Source organism: Triticum urartu, chromosome 6, assembly GCF_003073215.2.
Source record: "Triticum urartu cultivar G1812 chromosome 6, Tu2.1, whole genome shotgun sequence".
Taxonomy (NCBI): Eukaryota; Viridiplantae; Streptophyta; class Magnoliopsida; order Poales; family Poaceae; genus Triticum; species Triticum urartu.
Window position 1 is genome coordinate 367,928,764 of NC_053027.1, and position 8,111 is coordinate 367,936,874.

An 8,111-nucleotide genomic window follows, 5' to 3' on the forward strand; every position below is an offset into this window, starting at 1 on the left:
TTCTCTTCTGGCATTCTGCAGCTCAGTCCACATATACAGCCTTCCTTTGATAATGTTGCATATGTAGTTTAGATCCTTGCTTGCGAGTACTTTGGATGAGTACTCACGGTTGCTTTGCTTCGCCCTTTCCCCCTTCTTTCTTCTTTCTGGTTGTCGCAACCAGATGGTGGAGCCTAGGATCCAGACGGCACCACCGACGACTACTACTAGCCCGAGGGTGCTACTACTACATGGAGGCCGCCGACGACCAGGAGTAGTTAGGAGGCTCCCAGGTAGGAGGCCTTGCCTTTTCGATCGTTGCTGCTTTTGTGCTAGCCTCCTTAAGGCAAACTTGTCTAACTCATGTTTGTACTCAGATATTGTTGCTTCCACTGACTCTTATGTATTCGAGCCCTCGAGGCCCCTGGCTTGTAATATAAAACTTGCATTTTTTTATTTTGTGTCTAGAGTTGTGTTGTGATATCTTCCCGTGAGTCCTTGATCTTGATCGTACACATTTGCGTATATGATTAGTGTACGATTGAATCGAGGGCGTCACACCGATGGACCTCCTCGCGCACCTTCCCAGCGCGGCCATCAGCCGTCAAGTCGAGGATGGGGAGGAGGCGGGACAGGGGAGCTGGCTTAGCCGTGGTGGTGTTGGTCCAGGCGGGACACGACGGAGGCGGATCCCGCAGGATCCGGCTCCAGGAGATGTCAATGTGGGGGCAGCGCAGCGGGGGCCTGGGGTGGGGCGGCGGTGGCAGGGGCCTGGGGTCACGGGATCGAGCAGAGAGAGGGGGTTTGAGCAGGGGTTACCGTGCAAGGAGGGGTTCGTCAAGCAGGCGGAGGAGCAACACTCCTTTTGAATCGGGTATCGGCTGCTTTTAGAGGACACCCACAAGAGTTGTTCGCCCACGATCCTCATGCAGTGCAGTTGTCCGGGTGTTGCAGTGCAATCACTCTGGGGATGCTTGAATCACTCGTCCGAGATGGATCGGGTGCAGTTCATTCCGTCCCCTGCCCTCGGCGAACTGCGAGGAGTGGAGGGGAGAGCTGTGTGCACCCACCGACGGCTCAGTGGAGCAGAACGCAGGGACGGACGAGGGGATATGGAAGAGTTGAGGGGGATTGAATTGAGATACATAAAGAATGCCATGGAACCGCACGCTTCTGCGTTGCCACACTGCATCTGGAAGAAACCTCCCCGTGGGGAGGAGGAAGCAGGAGGCGTTGGTGGGCGGTTGCCGGCACGTGCGCTCCGCATTGTATGGGTGTACCAGGCGGATTGCACGGGTGCTGGGGATCCGATAACTATACGAGCTGGAGTTCAGGATCGTGCGGATCCTCAGAGCATGGGAGGTGGTGGGTCGCATGGCCGCACTTGATGGAGGCGCTGGATCTAGTGCGGGGAAGGCCATCCGCCGGCTACCTCGAGCACCTTGAACCTCCTCTGGATGCCCCCGCACAGGAGCCTCCGAGGAGAACCGAGGTCGCCGACAAGGGGGAAGGAGCACCGACGGTGGATGGATCTGGGGCCGGGAAGTGGGTGCCCGACGAGCCCCCGCTGTGCTTCGGGGGGACAACGACGTGGGGTCCTCACCTGGGCCGTGCGGTGGAGGTGGGCTAATGGCGCATCGAATGGTGGTTGTGGCGGCGCGACGGGAGGTGGTGGCTGGGCGGCACAGTGGGAGGTGGTGGCCGGCGGCATGCTGGGAGATGGTGGTCGGGCAGCGTGGCGGGAGGTGGTGGCCAGTGGCGTGCTGGGAGGTTGCGAACGGGCAGCGAGGTGGGCGGTGGCCGGCGGCGTGCTGGTAGTTTGCGGACGGGCGACGCGCTGGGAGGTTGTGGGGGTCGGGGTAGCCGTTGACCAGGGATGTAGGAGTGGGTTGAGTGGTGGGGGTAGGTGGTAGCGAGGTGGGTGGGTGGTTTCTTTTTTATTGCGTGTGTGGTCCGGTTCGGGTGTTCTTTACAGTGCGGAAGTGTTATGAGAATAAGGCTAGGTGTTCTAAACGGCTAATCCAACTGAGGCAAATGATATGGCGTTGGAAAGCTTATGAAAATGCGCTACTTTCTCCTGTTGAAAGGTTTTTCTAATTTTGAACGGTTTAAAAGTAATCTAGAAAACGGTACAAGTTCCACCGAGTTTGTATTTTGGAGCTAATTTTTTAACCTTACGTCCGATGCAGCAAATTATATGGTGTTGGAAAGCTTGAGGAAATGCGAAACTTTTTGGTATATATTATTTCTCCAAATTCATTATGATTTTATGTCAATTTTGAAAATGGCTAAAACGTATTTTCACTGTAATTTTACAACTTTTATTGGAATGGGGCAAATCATATACCGTTAGAAAGCTACGGAAAATGCAAAACTTTCCGTGTTGATGGTTTTCTCTAATTCCTAGCCATTTTCAAGTAATTTCAAAAACGGCGGGATCATTCGTTCTGCCTTTATTGCGAAACAGATTCTTTAAAAATGCACCGCGTGAAGAAATTGAACTGTTTTTTCACGTGCTTTTCTTGCTCGTAGCTCTTCATCCACTGCTCGTAGCTCTCCATCCACTCACTGGAATTGAGCAAGTGATACACTAATGGAAAGCTGTTGTAAGCACGCAACTTTCCCATGTTGATCATTTTTTCATACTCGCGACGATTTAAAAAGTTTTTCATCTAAAATTCATTTAGTGTAGTTGGTGAACTTCCTGCTGTTTTCACGTTGAACTTCCGTGACATATTTTTGTTTGTAGTTTTGTCATCCATTTCGCCAGTGTTACACAAATGATATTCCTTTTGTACAAACCTCTCTCACAATATTTTTTTTAACTTTCTCTGTCCGAGGACTTGAACTTACACAAATGATATTCCTGCTGTTTTGAAATAAATTAGAAAATGACGAGATCATGATTTCTACCTTCATTGTGAATGGAAATGCACTGCGTGAAGTAGTTGAACTTCTCGGGCATGTCTGTTTAAACTTCACTCTTTTTATGATGTGCTGTTTTTTGCAATGCGTGAAGTAGTTGAACTTCTGGGGCAAGTCTGTTTGAACTTCACTCTGTTTCACTTTATTGTATTTTTCTTATATGAAATACACACCATGTAGTACGTGAACTTCCGGTTGCTATCACCTTGAACTTCTCTCTGGTTTGAGAAAATTATTTTAAAACACAAAAAATAACATAATTTTTTTTATGTATTTTGGACATCTAAATACACAGTGAACCTCTCTCACAGGAATTTTTTAATTTTATTTTAATTTGAACTTCTTCATTTTATTCTTTAGTAACGAGAAAAAATATGAGGTTTTTATAAAGTTTGAACTTCTCTGCTTTTTAAATTTGAACTTCTTTGCTTTATTATTAGAAGAATATGGTTCTTAAATAAGCATCAAACCATCTTTTTTGAATTAAACTTCATACTAATTTTTTTTGTAGAAAACCGAGGAGTCGAGGAGATCACCACACATGACTAGATAGAGGAGTGCAAGTGAAGCAACCTTTCTCTTTAGAAAATCAACAACCAAAACTTCAAAAATCAAAACAAATTGAACTTCAGAAAGGGAAACAAACTGAACATCATACGGCTCTACAACCTTTCTCATCATGTTTTTCTCTTTTTTTAAAATAAAGATATTACTATACATCAGAGTGTTTACTTTTATAGTTGGAAATAGAAATTTATGTTCAGAGGGAAGAGAATATCACTTAGTGTTTTGTTCCTAAGAAAACAATTTTTTTAGTCATAAACACAAGCAGCTTTAGAGAGCATACTTTTTTGTTCTTACTAGATAGGAATTTCAAACTTCTGCCATTGGCGTATTTGAAATTACACATATTCTTTCTTTTTTGCATAGAATCAAACACGTGATTACGCAGTCTGACAAATAAGAAATAGCAAGCCATGGGTTCTTGTTCGCATCTAGGAAAAAATACTTGCAATCAAGCATGTACATGAATTTGTTCCGGTTAAATCGCCTCAATCAGAAAGAGAGAGAGGGAGAGTAAGAGAGAGTAGTGCAGCCATGAGGTGTAACAGGCGAGTTCCGCCAGCGGGACCCAGGAGGCGGAGGTGCAGCAGGGGGACCTCCTCCGATGAAATCCGGCAGTATGTGAAGAATCGCGCCGTTGCGAGCCGGGAGTTCGGGCAGAGGCGTGGAGCGCCGGGGCCACGCCAGAGAATGCGGCGGCACTACCTAGAGACAGAATACAGGTTTGAGAACACATGAATGCACAGAGCAAAAAATTGAGAAAAATGATCAAGAATAAAAAGAACACAATCATCCATTATGCAAAACAAGACATGGCATCAAGATTTTAGAAGAAAAGTAGAAGCAATTCATCTCGTGATAGTGCTGGACTATAGGTTTGCCCCTCCCGTTGCAGGCAATGGTAATTTAGAAAAGGTTCAAGCACGAAGTTCGCCCTTAGGCCTCGGACAGGTCGCCGCTTAGGCTTTGGCAGGTCGCCGGCAGCGCGAGGTGACTGGTCATGGTGAGGGATCCGGCAAGCAAGGACCGAGCCCTTTTTCTGGTGACTTTGTGCTGCTGAAAACTACTGTATTGATGCCATGTTGCAAGCACAGACCGGCAAGCACGAAGTTCAGTCCTGTATCCAGCATCAACAAACAAAATTCAATAGCAGCACTCCTCCTAGCATTAACACGAACATGTTGTGGGCAACAAACACCAACAGAAAGAGAGATGGAGCAGCATCAACAATATACACATGAGAGAGATTAGAACAGCGGCTGTAGATAAGATGAATATCAAACAGCCGCGATCCCTCACTATTGACTTTTGGGCATTCTTGTATCTGAACTTTACAGTGAACAAGAGGAAGTTGGATGCCATGGCTCATGGCCACCATCGCGCCCTGCTTCTCCTGTCGACGCCCTGCCCCATCTGTAATGATCTGCATCTTCTTCCTCCTCCTAACCACCACCACCAGCAGCGGTGGCCGCTACACCACCACCAGCGGATGTCACCGGCGAGGCACATACAAAGAAGAAGAACGAGAGGATCTCGCAGCCACTGCAGGAAGTGGAAGAGGAGCGGGACGCGGTGACCGAGAGATGCATCAAACACTATGGGCTCCCCATAGGCGGCGCGACCATCACCTGTACCGGTGGATCCGGGAGAGGGTCGCGGGGGTGCGCGTTGTGGATTTGGCAGCAGGGCAAAGGGAGGGACGGGCGCGCGTCACCATGGCACAGCACGCGAATGGGGGCGGCGGCTCAGGTGGCCAGCAGCAGGTGGGGCATTGGGGCGAGCGGGCCGGCGGTAGGTGGTGTGTTGGGGACGGGGCAGCGGTGGGACACCCGTCAGGCCGAGGAGTGGGATGGGCGGAGACGGGTGGCGTGCTTGGGCCGAGGGGCGGAGGAAGGAGGTGCTCTGGAGCCAGGGCGGCGGCGGGAGGAGGTGCGCCGGAGCCAGGTCGTCGGCGGCGGCGGCGGAAGGATGGGGCAGAGCCCAAACGTGGTGCGAGAGCGAGAGGTGGTGGTGGTTGGGAAGTTCGTGGGGTGGGGAGTGGGCCGGTCTAAGGGGCTGGATGGGACCAGTGAGGTTTTTTTCTTTTGCGTTTTCGGGAGTTCGGGAAGATCCTGTCCGTCCCTTATAGGTGCGTTGTGATCCAAATAACTATTCTGATACCAGGATCAGAATAGTGGTACTCTCTCTATATATATATATAGGACAACGCTATTCAAGTCCTAGGATTAGAATAGTTATATGGATCACAACGCCCTGTATAGAGCCTGATTAGGTGTTCTCGAACTCAAAAAAACCTAGCCCGCCCCACAACTCTCCCGACGGCCTGACCCACCTGCCCACCTTCTCCCCACGACCTTCCCAGGATCCATCCCACGGCCTTCCACCGATCCCGCCGCGGCCTCGTCCCGGCGCACCGCCCCCGCTCCCGCCTCCTTCCGACGTGTCGTCGTCCCTGCCTTCTTCGCTGTGCCGCCGCCCCTCCCCCGCGGGCACCTTCCGCACCCGTGTCCACCTTCTTCCGCCACCCGCTTCGACTGCCCCCGCCCCCGAAACCGGTCGACGCGCCACCTCCGCCCGTGGATCCGGCCAGGGTGCCTCCTCCTCCTCGGCCGCTGCGCTGCTTCCACCCCCCGTATCCGGCCTCCACGACGCCTCCTACCCTAGATCCGCCTGCGGGATAGCTCCCGTCGTGCACACCTCCCCAAACCACCTTCCACCATGCGCGCCCTTCCCGGAAATCTTGCTGCCGCGCGCGCCTTCCCCGGATCCCCCGCCTAGCCGGATCCCGCTTCAGCCGTCGCAAGCCTCCACGGATCCCGTCGGCGCCCTCCCTTCGGCGTGCCCCTGGATCCCACCGTCACATCCTGCCGGCATGCCCCTGTCCCCCCACTACTGCTAGCCACCGCGGCGCACACCAGATTCGTCCGCCGCCATGGACAGCCACCTGCTAGGCGAATCACCATCATCTTCGTACTAGAAAAAAAACTCTAGCAGTGTTCAGTTATTCTGATTTCTTTCAGCAGTTCAATGTATGTTACACAAGAAGAAGAAACTAACAGTAGGTTGTAGATGTTCTGTTTTGTGATTTTCGTAGACTTGCAGCAATTTAGATGTTTGCAAGTCAAACATAGTTCTCTTTGCTTCTGTTGATTTTCTTGGCTCATCAGGATTGTACTCTTTGGCAGGTCAAACAGAGTTCTCGTGGTAGGTCAAACAAAGATGTCTGTGGAGCCGTCTCTGCTAGTCGACATCCCCATCTACCACACATTATGTTCCTGTTATCGCCACAAAAACATAGCACAACAAGACTAAAGTGCTAGTCGTCCACCTCCTCGAGCACCTCTTTGCTTCCTCTTTGCTTCTTGAGAAATCTACACAAACCCTATATTGTGCCATATTTCTACTAAATTTATTGTCCATCGTGTTCCTGCAGCCTCTCACTCATATTCGTGTATCTCATTTCATAGCTTGGATTTTGTAACTTGTTAAGTTTATTGTGCATAACCTTTAGAAAGATACTGAAAAAGGTGTGTTATGGACCTAGTAACTCCTTCCCTTTTTCCATTCATGCATGTTTTTTCTCTTCTACTACATATTCTGGTTCAGAAAGATCAGTTGGTTATTGTTTCTCTTCTACTACATATTCTAGTTCAGAAAGTTCGGCTTCACGCGGGCTGAAAGTTCAGCTGGTGGGGCACTGGCAACATCGACATTTCGCTATGTGGTGTAGGCTATGGCAGTAGCACCATTTTCCTCTTAATTGTACCTTTTACGTTTCTGCTACTGCTAACAGAGGAGAATAATGGCCAGCACCGAGCCACTGCTGCTACCGCTTGTGATTGATTGCACCACTTACCAGGAAGAAGACAAAACAGAAAAAAATGATGGAGTAAAAGAGATAAAAAAAAGTAGTGTGCATACATGGTGTGGATAACAAATGTGTGGTGTTTGAGAGGATAAGGAATGTATGCTACTATTCAATGATAAAACTAACTTGTGGTTGAGAGCAAAAGGAAACGTTCTATTTGACTACTCCTCACGGTCAACTACAAAAGCTTGTATTTTTAAACTCCGATTCACACTAGAACTTTATAAAAAGGAATTCAAATTTATTTGCTCTAATGTTTTCATTGCTTACAGTTCAAAAACAAGAACGGTTAAAGTTCAAAATATGAAATACTTGACAATAAAGAAGAAAAATAACATTCAAACAAATCAAAAACTTCGGTGAGATCAACAAGCAGATTTCATTCAATCTCTCACTTCAAAACACATGGAAAAAACCATGTAAAAATTAAACTAGAAGTTCATCATTAAAAAAGACGAAGTTCAAATGAGAACAAAAGGAAGAAAGTATCACTAGTGAGCACGCCTTCGTGCCGGTCATTGCATACCCCCGCATGATGAAGATGGTCGTGTGACCCTTTTTCCCAAATGGATTTTCCCTACTTTCAAAAATAACCTATAGGTAGAAATTTAACTAATGGACAAGTTCGTTGTTTATTTTAGAAACCAAGAAGCTCAATTATAAAAAAATGAGAAGTTCAAAAAATACAAACGTAGAAGCTCAAAAATAATAATGGAGGAAGAAGTTAAAAATCAACTTAAAAAAACATTTCAAAAATAATATATAAATGATTTTC

At 48.3% G+C, this 8,111-nt stretch overlaps 1 long non-coding RNA gene across 1 annotated transcript; it reads right to left on the bottom strand.

Moving 5' to 3' along the window:
* Positions 1-3,799: 3,799 nt before the first annotated feature.
* Positions 3,800-5,566, bottom strand: LOC125513532. Its single transcript, XR_007285994.1, has 2 exons — positions 4,804-5,566; positions 3,800-4,173 (listed from the first exon to the last, which is right to left on the bottom strand). It is a non-coding gene; the product is annotated as an uncharacterized LOC125513532 (long non-coding RNA).
* Positions 5,567-8,111: the final 2,545 nt, after the last annotated feature.